The sequence below is a fragment of the Anas acuta genome, chromosome 8, assembly GCF_963932015.1.
Source record: "Anas acuta chromosome 8, bAnaAcu1.1, whole genome shotgun sequence".
Classification (NCBI taxonomy): Eukaryota; Metazoa; Chordata; class Aves; order Anseriformes; family Anatidae; genus Anas; species Anas acuta.
Genome location: NC_088986.1, coordinates 3,521,414 through 3,539,339, shown reverse-complemented (window position 1 = coordinate 3,539,339; position 17,926 = coordinate 3,521,414). Strand labels below are relative to the sequence as shown.

At 45.2% G+C, this 17,926-nt stretch overlaps 1 protein-coding gene across 9 annotated transcripts in view; it reads left to right on the top strand.

Moving 5' to 3' along the window:
• NFIA (nuclear factor I A) overlaps positions 1-17,926 on the top strand; it is a 348,730-nt gene that overhangs the window by 13,188 nt on the left and 317,616 nt on the right. The gene's annotated exons all lie outside the window — the stretch shown is intronic.

Here is a 17,926-nt window from a genome sequence, read left to right as displayed (position 1 = left end):
TGGCAGCTATCTCTTTGCACTTCGGCTACCTGCCAATGCAGCTGGTACTGTGCAACTGTCTGGTACAGACTACAAAGCATCACTCAGCAACCAGCAGCTCCTCATGGGGCCCCTTTTCTAGGATGACAAAGAAAGATGGGCTATACATTCTGCCATCTCTGCCCATTAAAAAGACTCTTAAATTGCATTACTACAAGTTATTGTTAATTATGTAGTAGTCACTGGATCTGTATGATCCTTTAAGGGGTTGATAATCTTTACTGTGTGCTGGCAGCGTAAGCAATCGAGAGAGAAAATCAGTATTTTGGTGTGTAAAAAAGTAAGTCCTAATGTGGTGAGTTGCTCATGCCTAGGCATATGAAGGAAACCTTCGTTTGGATTATGTACGCCACAGGTTTGCAGCATATGCAGGAAAAAAGCTGATTGAACCAGACAAATTACTTGTGAAGTTGTGTCCTTATAGCTTCAATATTCATGTTACAGTTAAGCTTGGAAAGTGTTTTTGTTAGTAAGCATTTATCCTGAAAGCTTGCTGGTTGTTAAAATGTGCCTTGAGCTGAAACTGAGATGGAAGAAAACAAAGTTTCTGGCTACATGAAAATAAACAAGTTCCGTTCAGAAATCACGAAACTAAGCAGTGTTTAAATGATGGGATCCTGATAATCCAAGTGGCCTTGCTGGCAGATCGAAGCGACACCGATCATCCCCAGTACTTTTCCCCTCAGCAGTGCATTTTCCTCCTGCTCTTAAGAAATTGTCTGTAGTGCGTCCAGCAGAAGGAAAATCTTTATCCGTCCTAAGGCTGAGGGCCTGATTGTCTCCTGAGGAATGGCCAAGGTACTCCTGTGACAAATGGTACTGCAACTAAATCTGCAGGCCGGCTTCCAGCTCCTATAAACCCGTCAGTGTAACTGGAAGGGCTAATTTGGGACAAAAGAGCTTGGATTCATCCTCAGTAGATGTGTGGCAGACTTTCTACATAGATGTAAGTTGCTTTAACTTAAATAACCTGGGCTGAACGCTCAGCTCTTGTCAACTGTTGTAACTCCACTGAAGATCATGGCAACCCATTGAACCCATTTACTTCTGTATGAATTCTCTGGGCCTTGCTTTCCCCAGGATTTCAAGAAGCCTGTACAGAAAATGCCGCGGCTTGTTTATTCATGACTGTTTTCCCCCCTTTTCTTTTCTCCTGCTTTCTCTGCACTATTTCTGATCTTGCACTCACCTCCTGTAGAGCTGGCAAGCATCCTGAGCTGTATACCAAATTCTGGGAGGGAAACAGCACCGTTTCTGTACAGTACCATTGCGAGAGCAGGTCTGTTGAACCACTTTTATTTCCTCTTTTGTTCAAATTGCACAAAAATCTGAGAGGCACAAGCCACAACAGGAGGAGACGAGAACCCTCAGTCTTCAGTTTCTCTCTCCCCTCCTTGCGGCTAATATTCCTTTCCTTGCCTTGTTCTGGTAGCGGCTATTTGAAATAGTTATATATAATTTAGCATTATACAAAAGTATTGTCATATCAAACATAGTGAAATGGATTCCAAAAACACCATCTGGTATTTGGGAATGCACTGTGAGTTGGGAACGTGAGAAGAGATATTCTTTGCCACTTTGCTTGGGACCCAGCCATTAGCAGTGTAATTGCCAAGAAAAGGTGACAGGCTTCAGGCTTAATGCAAGTGGGTTTTTTTTTTCCTCTCTCTCTTCCTCAGCCTGTTAACTCTATGAGTCCTAAACAAAATGCAAAAGGCACCGTGAGGGCAAGGCAATGCCGAAAAACAATAGGCTCCCTTAAATTAAAAGGCAGGGCAGAAAATGAAAACAGTCACTGGGCTCCTCCAACAAGACTAGAAATAGGGAAAGCAAAATCAGCTCGTTGAGAGGGGGATAGAAATCAAGACGAGTGTGCTTTAAAGCTGCAGCGTGCTCTGCAGAATTGTTCCCTTAAGTAGTGGATTTGTAATGATTAGAGTTTCCCAAGCTTTATCCAAAAGCTCATTTCAAAGCCATCATTAGTTTCCTCTAATCCACCCAAAATTGCAGAACGCATATTGTGAAGGTCATCCGCGACCATTCCAAACCCGTTCTGGTTGATGTCGCCTTGCTTCCTCTGCTGTATCTCCATCTATCCCTTTAAGGACGGGGGGGAAAAAGAGGGTTTAATAAATTAAAATCTCAGATTGATTTCTGTGGGAATATTATTCTGACGTGTAATAACCCAAAGGGCGTGCAGAGTACGGTTTATATACCTCCATGTTGCTAGCCTGCGCGCTACTGTTGGCAGGTGGAACTCTAACAAGTTCTGCCAATATTTCTCACCTGAGAACCAGATCAAACATGAGGGAAGGCAAAAAATCGGAGATATTTGAACAAGGATCAAAGTCTCTGCATTACATGCAGGAAAGCAAATAAACTTTGCAGCAGAGCTGGAAAACAAGTGAGTGACACTGGTCTTAATCTTCACCAATTTGCATCTAACATTTGAAATACAGCTTTGTATTAATTCGGAACTTCCAAAAAGGCCACATTGATTTGTTTCGGTATGTCAGAAGCTGCAGTGCTACAATAGATCTGCTATTAAGTTACACAAAATAAAATGATTTCTGGTGGGTGTATCTAATGCTTGCCAAATTAGATGAAATGAAAGCTAACCCTCTTAGTCTAGCTGTTGTTTTTAAATATTTATGTCTTTAACAGACATTTGTGTGTGCCATGAGGGGGACTAGAGACTCCTTTGCTATCAGTCAGTTGATGCAGACATGCAGGATTCATACAATCCCAGTACCAGACTCACACAAAATGTTTGTCACCGCGAGTTCTTCCCATTTATCCCAAATAAACTTGCCGATCCGCCACCCGGCCGCTTCGGTTCCCGTTACTCATTTATCTACTGCGATTGCGTTTTGCCGCAGATGAGGTCGGCACACAAAATGTAGTGTGCAAGGTGTAGCACGGATTTTCAGCGAGGAGTTTGAACCTGCCAAAAAGCTGGTGGCAGGCCCACAGGGGCCGGAGTGCTTGAGGGACTGAGAGAGGAGCTGCGAGCCCAGAGCTTGCCCTCCCTGCCACTGGCCTGCCCTCGGGAAACTTTGCCCTTTTCTCTATACCCTACAGGCGTTGTAGAGCCGGGCCTCACCACACTCCGAGTGGGAAAATAAGTCAAATATCACAAAAAGACCTCTCTGTTTATAAGAGCTTAGGGTGGAGTCCTGTTTTTACCCCAGCCCTACTCGACTTTAGTGCTGCTTCCCACCTAAAAGGCAGTGATGGTCTCAGGTATGTCTGTCCTGCACCACATTTCTGCCTTTGGAGCATGTCGATCAAGGCAGTCACCAGTACACTTACAGTCCCAGACCTTCCCGATTAATAGCCCAGCCTGGGCGGCCCAGAAGAAAGCCAAAGTTGTGATTTACAACGTGGAAAAACAACTGCATTAATTCTTTTCAGGCAAAATCACTCTCCAACAGAAATACCAAGCTGCACGTGGGCTTGCTCGGTTCCCGCTGCTCTGCTGGCTTTGGGAGTGCGATGCTGCCCGGGATGGAGCAGTGAGAGCCACATCCAACATGTAGAAGCGTGGAGGTTTTATGTGTGCAGGCGCCGTGGCCACCTGGTCAGTGCAGTGACAGCAGGACACACCGCATGGGGGGCTCCCAATTCCCACTCAGAGGATTGGGGAGCACAGGAATATTCTGCAGGTTCATTGCCGAAGGGGCTTATTCTCCTAGGAAAACTTCCCTACAGCAGAAAAGGCCTTCAGCAGAAACAAGATGTAGTAATAGTACCTCTTGCATTATAGTTCCTTCTAGAATAGAAATTGCGTGGACTCTCTCCTTTTTGACTGTGCTTTTGTTTGACATCGAATAATCTAATGTTTCCACAATCTCTGTTTTATCTGATGTTTTTAATCAACGAGCACACCAACAAAGAATCTGCGCCTCCATTCAGTAAGTTAATATCACCAGAGCATGCCTTCAGCCTCCCTCGAGCAGCCTCTGTGAACCAAAACCCGCCGCGACTGACAGCAGCAGCGCCTTTATTCAGCACGGATCACTCCAGGTTCGTCCCTGCTGCCCAAGACAGGGCACCTCCAGGACACCCTGCCCATGGGTGCACAGAGTGATGCCCCGGTGCATGCCTTGGCCAGGCAGGTTGTAGCATCTTACTGCCCTAATGGGGACCCGCCACCCGCAGCAATGTGGAATTAGGTCTTTCTCAGCAGTTCTTTCCTTCTGCCTAGAGGGCTTTGCCTGTTTTTCCCTTCCCGGTCTTGTTTTGCTCTCCGGTGACACGATGACAAACTGCAAATGAATAATCAGGAGCAGGCAGAATTCAAATGGCAAAAATATTATTAGCTGCTGTCCCCCCACCCCTGCTCCCGCACCCCTCTCCCGTTTTCCCCTCCCTCCCCTTTCGACGGCAGGCAGGAGATGCAGATGCCAAGGCAGCGGAAGATATTTTTAAGCAGGAGCATCTGGCTCCTTGGCAGACTCCACAGGCAGTTGGTTTGGTTGTTTTGGAGTTGCCTCTGGGTCTGTCACATGTTTTGGCATCTGACTGATTGTCTGGGCTGCCTCCTCTTATTGGACATATTTTTTCTTTGACTCACCTTTGATTCTGAATTGTCTCTTTCTTTTCCTTTGCCAGCGAGCGGCAACTTCAGCTGATCCTGGGCTTATTTATATAGAAATGGTCCCCGCTCGCGGGAGCCTCCTCCCCACCCAGCCCTGCCACCAAAGGTGCTGGCTGTGAGCGCCGCTGCCTTGGGATTCAGTCAGGCTCTGAGCACATCAGGACGGAGATTTTTCCAAGGAGCAGAAATTTCCTGCACCCACAAACACAGCTGAAAGCACAGGGACACTGCTCCTGGTACATGCCATAGCTCTGTATGGTTTTTTAATATATATATATGTAAAAGATTAGGATATTGGGGGGAGGGCTTAGCTTAAAATAGTGGTTTTTGTGCATTTTTTTTTTTAATAGCTTCTGTACAGAGTATGAAAAACTACCTGAAATAATAGGTTTGTTACCTACCTGCAGTTTAAAAAATAATAATAAAAAACCAGTTAGCTGCTTAGCAATATTGCTTTTTTTTTCTTTTTCTTAGCACGGCAAATCTTGGGCAAAGCCACTTTTTCATTCAAAACCTCCTTTTTTCCCCCAAACCCCATGCCATAGCAGTCTGGCAGCCCGTCCCTGCGACCTCCCCAGCCCGTGAAGCCGACCCGGGGCTTTTAGGACTGGCAGGGCAGCGCGGGCAGCAGAAGCAGGTGGGCACCCAGCGGGGAGCGGCAGCCGAAGCCCCGCCACAAGTTCTGCTGGGATTTTTTTAGGTGGCTAAACTAAATCTAATTAATGCAGAGCGGGTTTAAGCAAGCTTCGTTTACCGTGCACTTTGTGTAGCTCCTCTATTAATAACGGCAGCTCTGGGTTTTATTATTAGTGCTATCGTTTTCCTGGTTTTCCTGATATTGCTAGGGACTGAATGGATTATTTATCAGAGGGCTAGGGGGTGGGTTTACATTTCTAAGTGCTGTTTTGGAGCTACCCTGTGAACTTGTCCTTGCTGTGCTCAGGAGGCACTGCAGGGACGAGATATAAATCTGTGCTCTTGAGCTCAACAGAGAGCATACTCCATAGAGAAAGTGTTTTCCTTTTGCAGGGAAGGGAAATAGAAGGGAGAAAAAATGCTGCTTTTGGAATACATTTGGAGGTTTTTGAAGGTTTTTCCCTAATCTGACATAAAGAAGGCATCGTGTAACTTGTGTGTTGTTTGGGATTTTTCCTTAATTACACCAAATCAAATTAAACTCATCCAGGAAAAGGGCATGGAAAAACATAATACGGCATTTTCAAACAAAAGCACTCGGTGTGTGTTTTTCATTGGAGTTAAAGTTTTGCCTAAAACACAAAGCCTGTCTCTCACTGGCCTGCCGTTTTTGCCTGGGCCAAGCACGTGTTTGGAAGCCCTATGTATTTTATCACCATAAGTAACAAGGATGTCAGAAGCTAGGGAGTTGGCACATAGGAAAAGAAGCTGTTTATTTCCAGGGTGGGATGTTCTGGGCAGCTGGGCTGCGTCCTTGTCTCTTCCACCTACCTGTATGCAGCAGGGAGCTGCAAAGTAGCACCAGGTTTGTTTCCAGATACTCAGAGTTTGCAGAGATGTCTAGAAATATCGAAGAGTGTAAGGGAGAAACTATGTCTGCCATTATTTTCTATATATGTGGAAAGGAATAAATGTTTTCATCTTAATTTTAATTCCCAAACCAGTCACCGAAAGTAGAAGGAGCAGGCAGAAAAACATCAGGCATGTGAGCACACACACTTGCATGCACACACCTTGCATAAAATTATGCTTTCTATCCAGTCCTGAGTCTTGGCGTGACTTATCCCAGGAAAAGCCCTGGACCCCAGAACTGTACAAGAGCATTGGTAAACATTTGCCGTGAGCACAGTGTGGCATACAAATAATGTGGGGCTCAGGCTCTCGTGTTTGCAAACGGAAGCCTGTGATCACAGTCAATGCTTGTGTGCTGAAATCTTAAAAAGAGGATGACAAATCTAGCAAAACAATCTCCGCTGTGTTTTTAAAGTCATCTCGGTATACCAGGGAATGTGCATCATAAAATGTAAATACGTGGAATTAGCAGTATCAGGAAGGGGAATCCCAAAGGACCTATCTCCACCGAGTAAGGAATCTTGTAAAAGGGATTCACAATAAATCCTTTCATAAGCCTTGGCACTTGGATGTAACTCCATAGATTCTCTGTTAGGTTTTCCTACGAGGTGAAAAAAAAACAGGTCCTTTTGGGCTTTTGAAACTGTGAGTTGGTTTTGTGATCTGAACACACCATATGGGTGCTTTCACCTTTGTTTTTCAGCACCTGCAGCGTTTGGCAGATACACGGCAAAGCCGAAGCAGCAGCCCAAAACACAATATTACTGGGAGAGGGAGATGTGATTGCGAACTATCTGTCCTCCTGGGGCAGGCAAATAGCAGAAAGCAGCTACAACGCTGTGCCAGACTAGTCCTGTGGGGCGACGTGGTTGCAATAACTGATTTTTAAAATGCCTTGTTTGTGCTGCTCCAGGTTTGCATCCTCATCCAACAAGGGCCTTGATTTTCAAGGCACCACTGTAAAGTTCAAAATCTCTGTATAAGGCTTATGTTGCAGCTAAAGGGAGGGGGTTTTTCTGTCCTACCCATGATCATTTACTAGAATAATGGGTCACCCTTTAGGAGCATGGTGATATTTTTAAAAATCTGAACCTTTCAATACCGTGGACAACACACAGTCACTGCAGCTGGACAGACATGCTTTTTGCTTTTTGGGGAAACAGAGGCACCCTTTAGCACTTCTAACTTGTTTTCTTGCCTTCTTGAAAGTCAAGTCAAAATGCATTTCAGACTAAGGTAATTGAGTATTTCTCCTCTTGTTAAAAAATAAAAAGTCAAAATTGAGGTGGTCCAACAAACCCTTACCTATCCAATCGGCAGTGTTGCATTTTTCAGGCTTCAGAAACCCTTCAGGATAGGCCCATCCATCTTGCTGTGTCCTCCTCTGTCATTTGTTTTACAGCATCAGTGGCTTTTGGTTCTCTGCGAGACAGAATGAAGGAAGACTTGAAAATACATTGTGAAAACTAATGAAGTGAGCCCCTTCTCTTTGGCAGGGAACAGCAGTCTTCAGTTTACCAGTAGAGAAAGAGGGGTTTAATCGATGGGTTCAGTCCTGAACACCAGCCCACACAAGGCCAAGACTTGCTCTGCAGCCACCTTGGGCCTTTTGTAGATCCCTAAGCATCTGCAAATGCATTGTGCAAGATGAATGAAGGTCCTGGCTTCTCCTCTTGCTTAGCCAGGATCCTTCATGCTGCGGAGTTGAGAAGGAAGGGCGGCTCTTCTGTCTTTAGCTGAATGAGGAAACAGCTTCATCTGCTTTCTGTGAACTCAGATGAGTAGCGAGGGAAAACACAAATCTGTTTAAAAACCATTTCTCATCAGGTGGCACAAAGAGCTGGCTGAGGTCAGGACTAGGACTGAATCCCCTGGACTTCATGGCCACTTGCACCGATGTCACCAACAGGCTCTGAGTGCCTGGATTCTGCTCAGTGCTGGAGACAAGGTGAAAATTCAGGCCTGAGGAGTCTGAGCTTTGTAACCCTTTTTTCCACTTTACATTGAAAGGTGCTGCTGTTGATGATCAGACTTTCCAAAACAAGAACATGGCTTGGCCACAGTTGAGATGGATTTAGTCTCCCAGAAAAGTTGTTTTCTCTGCTGCCATCTGACACAGGTGGAGCTAGTGCCAACCTAGCGAGTGCAAATTACAGCCAACGTGATGTGGAATATCTTGTGCACGGACCTATGTAGCTGTGTAATTGCTTGGCATGTCTTTGGCCCTTCACTTGTCCCAAGTGATAGGTGTGTGAATGGGTTTATACGAATAATAATTCTCCAACTTAGAGCCAAATGTTTGCCTCCCTCCATTACCCTGCTGGAAAAGATTTCACAGCAGTTTGCGTTGGTTGCAGAAGCCCGCAGAAGAGGTGAAGTTAATCACAACTTTGGCTGTCGCTCCGCTCCTAGCAGAGGTTTTTTTGGAGCTGCCTTTCCGTGTTCAGAGCAGTGCAGCTTGCCTCACATTTCAAATGAAGTAAGGTAAGAGTTGACCCATGACAAAGAGAAAATAATGGCTTAAGATCCGGATCACCTGGAATCCAAACTGCTCCATGGAAACAAATCCATAGACCAAAAAAGAATAAAAAATCACTATGAGCCAGGAATAATTCTTCTGCCACCTCTCAAGGTTCACGCAGAAACGTGTGAAATTGCAAGGGCAAACCGTGGTGTAAATTTCACTCACCTGTTGTGGAGCTGAGATCAGTGATACGCTGAGGTCACGGAAATGAATCCCGGGGACTCACTGCAGAGGACAGCGAGGAATATCAGGTGCTTTGTGCACTAGGCTTAACTGAACGTTCAAATATAGCTCCAGATCACAAAAGGGAGTTTCTCTTCAAAACATGAGAACACGCATGGTCTCCTTATGCCCTGCATGCTCACTTTGAGAGCATCAGTCACTTTTTCTCTGCCTTCTTCATGAAATAGGTCAAATTTTCTTCTCCCAATCAGTCTTCTGATACAGGATTTGTGCCTCAGCATCCTCTCCCAGTACCAGTTCCCCCTGTAACGAAAGCACTGTGCTGCCTCCTGCTCTGCTGTGGAGCCAGAAGCCAGGGCTGGTAGGGAGCAGGCAATGACAGGAGCATAAACTGTCCTCATTCATACCAGAAGGAACAGGTAGGGGCTAAAACCCTCTGTGTGCTACACCCCAGCAGCAAAACTCCTCCTCTACCTCTCAAGGGGAATCTCAGCCCCAGGGCAAGGTGTTCTCCTGCAGCAGCTCTGGCGAGATGAAGTCAGAGGGTCAGGGATCTCTGCAAGCCTCAACACCGCTCCGTGGGTTTGGTTTTGTGGGTTTGCATCTAATCTATGAACTTCACATCGCTTAAGTGTAGATTCTCCCTGTGGTTTAGTAGAGGCAGCCAAAGGCTGAATTCATACTGTGTTCTCACAGGTGGAACTTCGCTGACTTGTGCCAAGCAATATATTCTGCACATTCCCAGTTTACATATTAAATCTATGGGGCAGAAGTGGGCAAAAAGTAGGAAATCTCCCATTACTTACGTACAGTGAGAAACAACATTTGGTGGGTGGATACAGTTTCGTAAGGAAATGAGCTCTCTCCTCTGAAGGAACACTGAAATAGTCTGAAACAGAAACTGAATCAGAAAATTTCACCTTCTGCTTTACCCCAGAAAATATCAGTGAAATTCCCCAGGCAGGGCATGAATATGTTATCATTGAGTTAAAATCATTTGCACACACAGATTTTGACCTTGCTGGGGCACAGAATCTACACCGAGCCATTTGTGCACAGAGATTGAAGAAAATAATTGAGGTTTCTTTCAGGGTGGGGAAAATGCTTTGTAAGCAGCCAAGAGGTACACTTTGGAAGATGAAGGTGAGAATGAGCAGGGAGTTGTCAGTATCGAGATACCAGGGTGTAATTTAAAAATTAATAGGTGAAAGGATAGTGATCCTTGAATTTTGCTTTATTTCAGTGCTTGCTGTCCCTCCTTTTTTTCCCCTTTATCACCCTCCCCAGCATTACTGAAGCTGGGGCTGTCCATTACACTGTGCAGCACTTACGGAAGGCTTCTGGTCCATACTTCAGGTTCCTAAATGCTGTTGCAATAAATATAGATAATAGCACTGAATTTCAGCATCAGCTGTAGATGTATTTCCTCTTGCTGAGGAAAGAACTGAACCTGTCTGGATTTGAAGCACTAAGGTTTTATTTCCAGAAAGCAACCCAAGTGGAAATAGCAGTCTGCTTTGCAAGAACCCCTTTGACCTGCGAGATCTTTGTTAATTTTTGGCATAAAGGGAAACAGCTTTCATTGTTAGTGTGCTCTGTACAGCGAGCCCAAAACAAGTGCTTGGGGAGTAGCTAGGAAGTTAAAGTGTAAAATCTTTTCTTTACTGAACACCTTGGGAATTTTTATGGAAAAAAAAAAAAAGGGGGGGGAGATTTTCCTGCGAATGGGAATTTTTTACTGCTGCTCTAGATCATCTGATTTCCATCCTTACCTTTCCCCACCCACTGAGGAATTCATTTGGTTGGTTTGTTCCTCACTTTCCCCAGACCTAAAACATCAGGGTTACCCGTAAGGATTCTGTGAAGGTAAAGCCAGTGGGAGCAGCAGCAGGTCTGGTGGGCACTGGTGTGCCACCACAGCATGCAAGAGTGGCTGCAAACTTATTTGGGTAACCATTCGTTCAGTGCATGTGCACGATGCTGTGTGATGTATTGGTCAAGTCAGCTGAAAGACAAGTCAACATTTATAATAGAAAGTTCTGCTTTTCCCATTTTCTTTGAGTGGGAGAAGTTGCGAAGGACTTAGAGACTTCTGTTAGACAAGGCTGGAAAGTTTGTCCTTTGGCATGGACAGTCCTAAAATCACGTTATCCCATAACAGGATTATCCATGGAAAGATAGAGAGTTGATAACTTCATCCTACACAGTGAGAGCTTTAAAATAACCCCTCCTGTTAAATTGCTAGCCATCTTCACAGCGAAGTGATGAGCTAGCTGCCTCACATATTTCTGTGCTTCTGTAGGAAGAGGCATGTGCAAGACCCGGTGCAATAAGCTACCATACACCTCCGTAACACTCCAACATTTCCAAGCTCCTTTGGTATTAACTTGTTTTCGTCTAAAGGCACCAGAGCCCGAGCAGCCCAGCTCAGCCAGTGCTATGGAAGTGGCTGCGTCGCTTCAGCTATGCCGTGCCTGCGGTCTGTGCTGCGGTGATTGATGGATCCCCGAGATCCATCGTGACCTTGCTCTTCGTATCAATGGGCATCCTGTAGGAAACCCCAGGGCTTCTGTCACACTGACACCCTCTCAAGCCCATCACAAGTTTCATGTCACGAGCTCTTTTCTTTGAAGCTGCAGTTCCTCTTTATGCAGCCTTCCCCGAGTACGGTCGTTTTGTCCACCTTCGGTATTGCATCAGCAAGTGCATGGCTCTGCAGGCGTAGTTTGCACCATGAGGCACTGAAACAACAGGGCTTTGCAAATCAGCAACTGTATTTCTGATGTCTTTTACCTGTTTCTGTTGTTTTTCTGACCTTCATTTTTACAAATTGGTCTTCAGTGTTCTCCCAGGGTCTCTCTCCCAAGCCATGGCGGTACTAAAATTGGATTTGGGGAAACAGGAGGTTCACTTAGTTGGTGTTTCTAGTCTGAACTTGGGACACAAGATAACATGTTTTGATGCAGTAAGTGCAGGGCACTCCACAGAGAGTTCAGGACAGAGCGGAACAAATGGAAGTGGTGTCCTAAGCTCAGCCTGAGAATCAGCTCTGTTAATAGGTAATGCCACCAAAAGCTACGAAGAGAAAGCAAAGCTCAAGTAGAGCAAGTAGTGTCACAGAAACAAGGAATTATTTCTGCTTGGGCCAGCTGGGGCTTCTGGTCTCACACACAGATACGCTGCAGTCACTGACCCAGGCATCAAAGGACAACTTTCCAATGCCTCTGGACTGCTTCCCTTGCACAGCCCATCTCTGCCCCAGCTTCCTTCCTCTCCTCCATCAGCAGCAATCCAGGTGAAATTGTGCATTCTCCCCTCTTACAACTGATTAGTGCAGAGAAGCATTATATTTTATTTCCTTTTTGAATGGTTTCAGCACAGAGAATGGTACCAATAAGGCAACGTGGCTCCTACCAAATATGCTGTAATGATTCTTCGAGGTCTTGTTGTTCCCTTCCTAGATAGCAGAGCTGCTCCAGTGCTGCCAGCCCGTTAGCCAGATAGGATTGTCACAATAACCAGGAAAACACCACCAGCCCTAGCTCAGAGAGAAATTCCATCCTGTGAAAAAAGCCAAGCTTTCTGTCTCTGTGTGCTCTGAGCAGGAAGAGGAGGCGCGAGAAGCCAGAGTGGTTCCTACAAATAGTAAACCTTTATCATTGTAAATCAACTTGGTGAGTAGCAATCGACTTCTTTGTCTCTAGAGACATTTAATAAAGTACCTTGCAACCTCTTTGTCATCCATTAGTCACCAGATATTGGACATCCCATTTTAAAAGCACCATTTCTTTTTTTAAATATATAGCCTATGAAAGATCTATATTTTACTTCTTTTTGGATAGGCACTTTAAAAGGATATTCCTACATCCCTGTCTGGATTGAAAGTGCTAAGAAAGTCCTGTTGTACATGAAGAAAATGTAAGTGCACATCTAGCAGGGACTTTCCTTTTTTATTGCTAATGAAGTGTCCACCTCCAGCCTACTCCGGAGGCCAGAGCATCCTTCAGAGCAGTCACTGAGATCCAGCCTGTCCAAGGATTTGGGGAGAAATGGCATCGAGGAAAGTGGGGAAAACTGTGGGTTCCCTTCACACAGCATATAAACCTGTTAGCTAAAAATTAGATTCAAACTTATCAATTCATTAATCTGCACATCCTGAGGAGTAAGAGCATTGTCTTGTTTTACCTCCTTCACCACAAACTTGTGGTTCAGCCCATGCCACAAGCAGACTGGAGCATGCATTGTGGCTGAATTGACTCCTCAAGGCACGCATTGCCTACAGTTGAATGTGCCATGAATCCGAGCTTTGGAACAAAATAAAATACAGACCGGGTCTTCGTGGAGACAGAGAAAAGCTTGAAAATCTGAACCATAGAAAGTGAAAAAAAAGTCATACACCAAAGGCAAAGGACGTACATTTAATTTCTTGCTTAGTGTCCTCATTCTCCTGTCAATGTCATGATTTCCTCTTGCTTTTTGACATCGGTAGTACTGCTGTTCTCACAACAGGGTACTGTCAAAATGGGTACTTTATTGTAGGACATCTTGCACCGCTGTAACTGGACCCCAGCTCCCTGTGAAACTTTCCATTTTTAGCTGCTCTGTCCACAGGCTGATGACAGCAGCACTTTCCTCCTGCACAAACTTCTATCAGACTCCTTACTCTGCATCCCAGGGTAAGGCTTCAAAGATGTGCTCCCACGGCAGGGCAGGTGAAGACCTTGCTGACGCTTTGCAGTCAAGGAAACATGATTTTAGCCGCAGTTACTAATTTTGTAAAACAGGGAGTGCAGACGGGACTTACTAAGTGTCTGAGTGGTGAGGAATGCCTTAGTTGATTCCTGCACTTTCCTGTAAATAGCTTGATATTCACTGTGAAGGAGTTTCATTTCTCTGGAGTGCTTCGTTGCATGTGTTTTATTGGCTTTTTGAGTTCAGATTCTGTGACTGGTATATTAATTTTATTTTTTTGATTATATTCCCTCATTTTATGTTCTGCAATCGCATTAATTCAGCCTTCCCTGATCAATAATAGTTGCAAACAATTTGCCTTTCACTGCACATACAAAATCTGTAATAATGGTCCTCAAGTCTTTATAGTTTCTTTAGTGGTGTTAAATTTATTACACCTTCTTTGCATAGCAGAAAGGATCAGCAAATGACCTGCTGCAGTAGAAGGCAGGTAGCAGACCTAGCTGCCACTTCTTGCAAAAAGAAAATACGCTAGATTTAAATCTAAACAATCATTTTTTCTCCAAAATATTGTTGCTGGGATATAATGATCAGCATAAGTTCTCTCTGATAGATTTAAAGACCTGTGCAAGACCTGTTTAATTGCTTTAGCTTGTTTTTAGTTACTCGGTCCCTTTCAGTAGTGGGTGAGGTCAAACTGCGCTATCACAAAGGTCCATTCTGGTCTTAAAAATCAAAGCCAGTGCTAGAAGGGTTTGAAAGTCCCTGGTCCATATCTGAATGTGCAGAGAGGGGTGATGTGCAGCCAGCCTCCTGTTCTGCTGCTCCCATCCCTCCTGCAGCGTTGTCCTTACCCCACGTACACCCTGGGGCAGGACCAGGCGCAGGATCCCAGTGCTGCCCTCATCCAGCAATGCCACATGGACACGTCCCTGGCACCAGAGACAAGAGGGAAAACCAGGAGCCCTGTGGAGATCCGGCATGACGGGCACAGCCGATGCTGCCCCACGGGCTGGCAGGGACAGGTCTGGCCAAGGAATGCTCGGCGTCTCCTCCTGCGGGGGGAAAAAGATTGCTCACATTATTTGCTGTAGACTTCAGGCTAAGTCTTGCTCATTTTATTTACAGCCATTGACTTGAACAAGACTACTCATATGGGTAAAGGAAACAAGGCTTTGGCCTCCTGACAACTTTAAAGTCCTAGGATTTATGTTGCTTGCATCCCTCAGAAATGTTTGCAAATGTTGACGCGCACTCCTAGATTTTCGCTCATAAAAATGCTGCTCGTGTTTTGGGGTTTCTTGGAAAAATATTGTTAAATCACTTTCCACCCTTAAGGTCCATTTGAAATTCACACTCCCAAGGCCATAAAACAACACTGCAGGTTTGGTTTAAACTGGCAAAAAGCAGGAAGCCGAGTTTTAGTACGCTGCTCTCTCAACAGTAGGTGATTTTGAAGACGGCTTTGGTGTCAGCTCTGAATATCCCATCTTGCACTGGTCCAAGCAGGACTCTGACAGATTTTGCTTTTTCGCTTTGGCTTTCCAACATTTAATTTTATTAGTTGGAAAAAAAAAAGTGGAAATAAACTTTTAATGGAAGTGTATGAGAACTGACATGTCAGGAGCAATTACAAATACACGCCGTGCAGCGTAAATCTGCAAGCACTCTTTATGGACTGGGGGCTTTAGCTCACTGCAGTTTAATGGCCTCAAACATTCTTGTCTGGCAGTAAAAGAAACAAAACAAACACAACATTTTGTCTTCGGCATGATGTATACCTAGAAAATATGCATATTTTTCAGCGTGACTGTATTTGAGTAGAGATTGAACCCAGCACCTCTCCCTGAGAAGCCTGACCTCCCGTTTGAACTTGGTACTTTCGGGCTGGTTCGGTGGAGCTGCCCGCTCCAGGTTGAACCCGGGGGGCTCCATCACACCAAGCTCTGGTGCAGGGCACCCGGGGAGGTTGGAACCCCTCCTTCTCTTGTATCTGTTAGAGAGATGCTGTGACTATGAGCCAGTGAAAGGTATGGGGGTCCTAAACCGCCCAGCTAGGAGAAGACAAGGGAAAGGGTTGGGCTGGATGGAGCAGGAAATCCAGAGCTTCAAGGGAGGAAGGGAGAAGTGTCCCAGTGCCTTGACCCCATGCTGCGTCTTTGAGGGTGGGCTGAAGGTTTGGCTTCCCTTTGAGGGGAGGTCAGCTGGGAAATGGGGAATTAATGAGCCTCTGCTCCACCTGCTCCCATGGCCGCAGCACCCTGCAGCACCCCTGGAGCCTCGGTGGTGCCATGGATGCTCTCAGCATGTTGGTATCATGAGGGATTGACCTGAATGCTCCTGCACTCATTATAACATACACTGTTGTCACTTTTCTAGGTGAAACTTCTCTGCCACTTTGCATACTCCTCTCAAGAGGTAATCGCAGTCTTCCAGGCCAAGGAGAGCCTCTCGATTCAATGCGCTTTGTCCTGTAAAGCCGCTATAAAGCAAGACAAAATGGTGCACATCGTATTGTGCAACTTCTGTTCTAGTCCCAGCTTACAACAGGCCTGGGAGAAGGGAATTGCATCCTGGTCTCCTATAGGATGAAGCAGCATTGCCGTAGCCTTTCTGAGCTCAGGGATGTAATTACAAAATGGGTCTATAAACAAAAATTCACCATTATGGAGCAAATAAAACCAAAGGGTAGTTAATCCAGGGATATATCACACATCAAATTAAATCTCACTTTGCCTGCAGTAATAACAGAAATAATTCATTAAGATAAACCTCTAGATTATACACAGCATCTGGAGATAGAATTAAGACCTTAGCTGTGAGTGCATGTGCATGCACACTACCTCCCTGCCCCCGTCCCTGTTCCCCCCTCCAACCCCTCCCCAAAATAATACCAAAATAAGAGGAGGTTTAGAGTCAACTGTTGAGCTTTTCACATCCATTTATTTCCGGTACTTACAGAGAAAACAAATGTGATTTCCAAAGAGAGCTCTTTCTGGAAGGGTAAAAAATTCCCACATCTTTTTTTTCTGCAGAGGAATGTAACGCGATGTAGGGGCCTCTGTGCAGAGCCAGGACCACTCAGAAAAATGTTGACATGCAACCTTGGAACTTGATCCGACTTCTTGTGGAGTCGGTGTGAGTTTTTCCATGTCTTTTGGTAGAACTTGAAAGTGGTCCTTCCAGCCTCTCTGTCTCGCATGCAGAGTGGAAATAATGCAGGTAATGAGGATGTTCCTTCCTATATTTTTGAGCAATATTAAAGATAGACAAACTGATAAATAAAACCAAATCAGGAAGTCTAAAAAAAAATCAAGCAGGCGTGGATACCAAAATTGCTTATCCTTACTGTAAAATCTTCGGGACAGAAATTCTCTTCCATTTGTAATTCAAGTGCAGACCCACTCCTCACTCTGCACCGCCTCTTACAACTCTCAGGAATGTGCCACTGGAAACTCTCAAATGTTTTCATTCTCAATAGGACGTTATCTCTGCTCCTCTTCTTGTTCCAGACAGTGCTTTCTTGTCTTTCATTCAGAAAAAAAAAAATAAAAAATCCCTAGGACATGCCCTGGACACTGTTGTTTGCTCTAAGAGAGCATGCTAAAGAATACACTAGACAACCCTCTGGCAGGAACAAGCCTGCTTTTGGACAGAGCATCTCACAGGGGATTTCTCAGGGTCCAGGCTAACCCTGTTTCCATGAACCCATCAGCAAGCCGTATGTTAAAAATTCCTCCTGGCGAGAGTTCTAATGGTGAAACTGGTAGCACGGAGACAAATCAGCCCTTACCCGTTTCTGAAGGCACACGATTGCATTCACACTCATTTTCTTCTGGACCTTTCTAGAAATGCCCTGCCACCTTGTTTCCCATCCGTGCCCTGCACCAGCTGTTACCAGCAAATGGGTTTTTCTATGACTTGCACTGAGTAATGGTGGGCTGTAAATTAGGGCACGCTTGGGAGCTCCCAAGGAATAGCCACCATCATCTAATTACATTTATAATTAAGGTTATGAGGAGACTAAAAAAGTAAAGAATGCATGCATGGACTTCCAGTAAAATGCGTATTTGGAGAGGACAGTCAGGGCTCACAAAATATGCTGGAGAGCATGGGGCAGATTAAGACAGTCCGAAGTCCTCCATGAAAGATGACTGTGTACACAAAGGATCCGACAGTAAACCCATGGGAAAGGATGAGTTTGGGATGCAGGCATGAATCCAAAAATGAGGAAAGGCATAGCAATGGGCGCCTGAAAGAGCAGGTCAAGAAGACGGGATCAGAGGAAGTGGGAAAGCCACAACAAAAGCCAAGGCTGAGAACTGCCAGGTCATAGCATC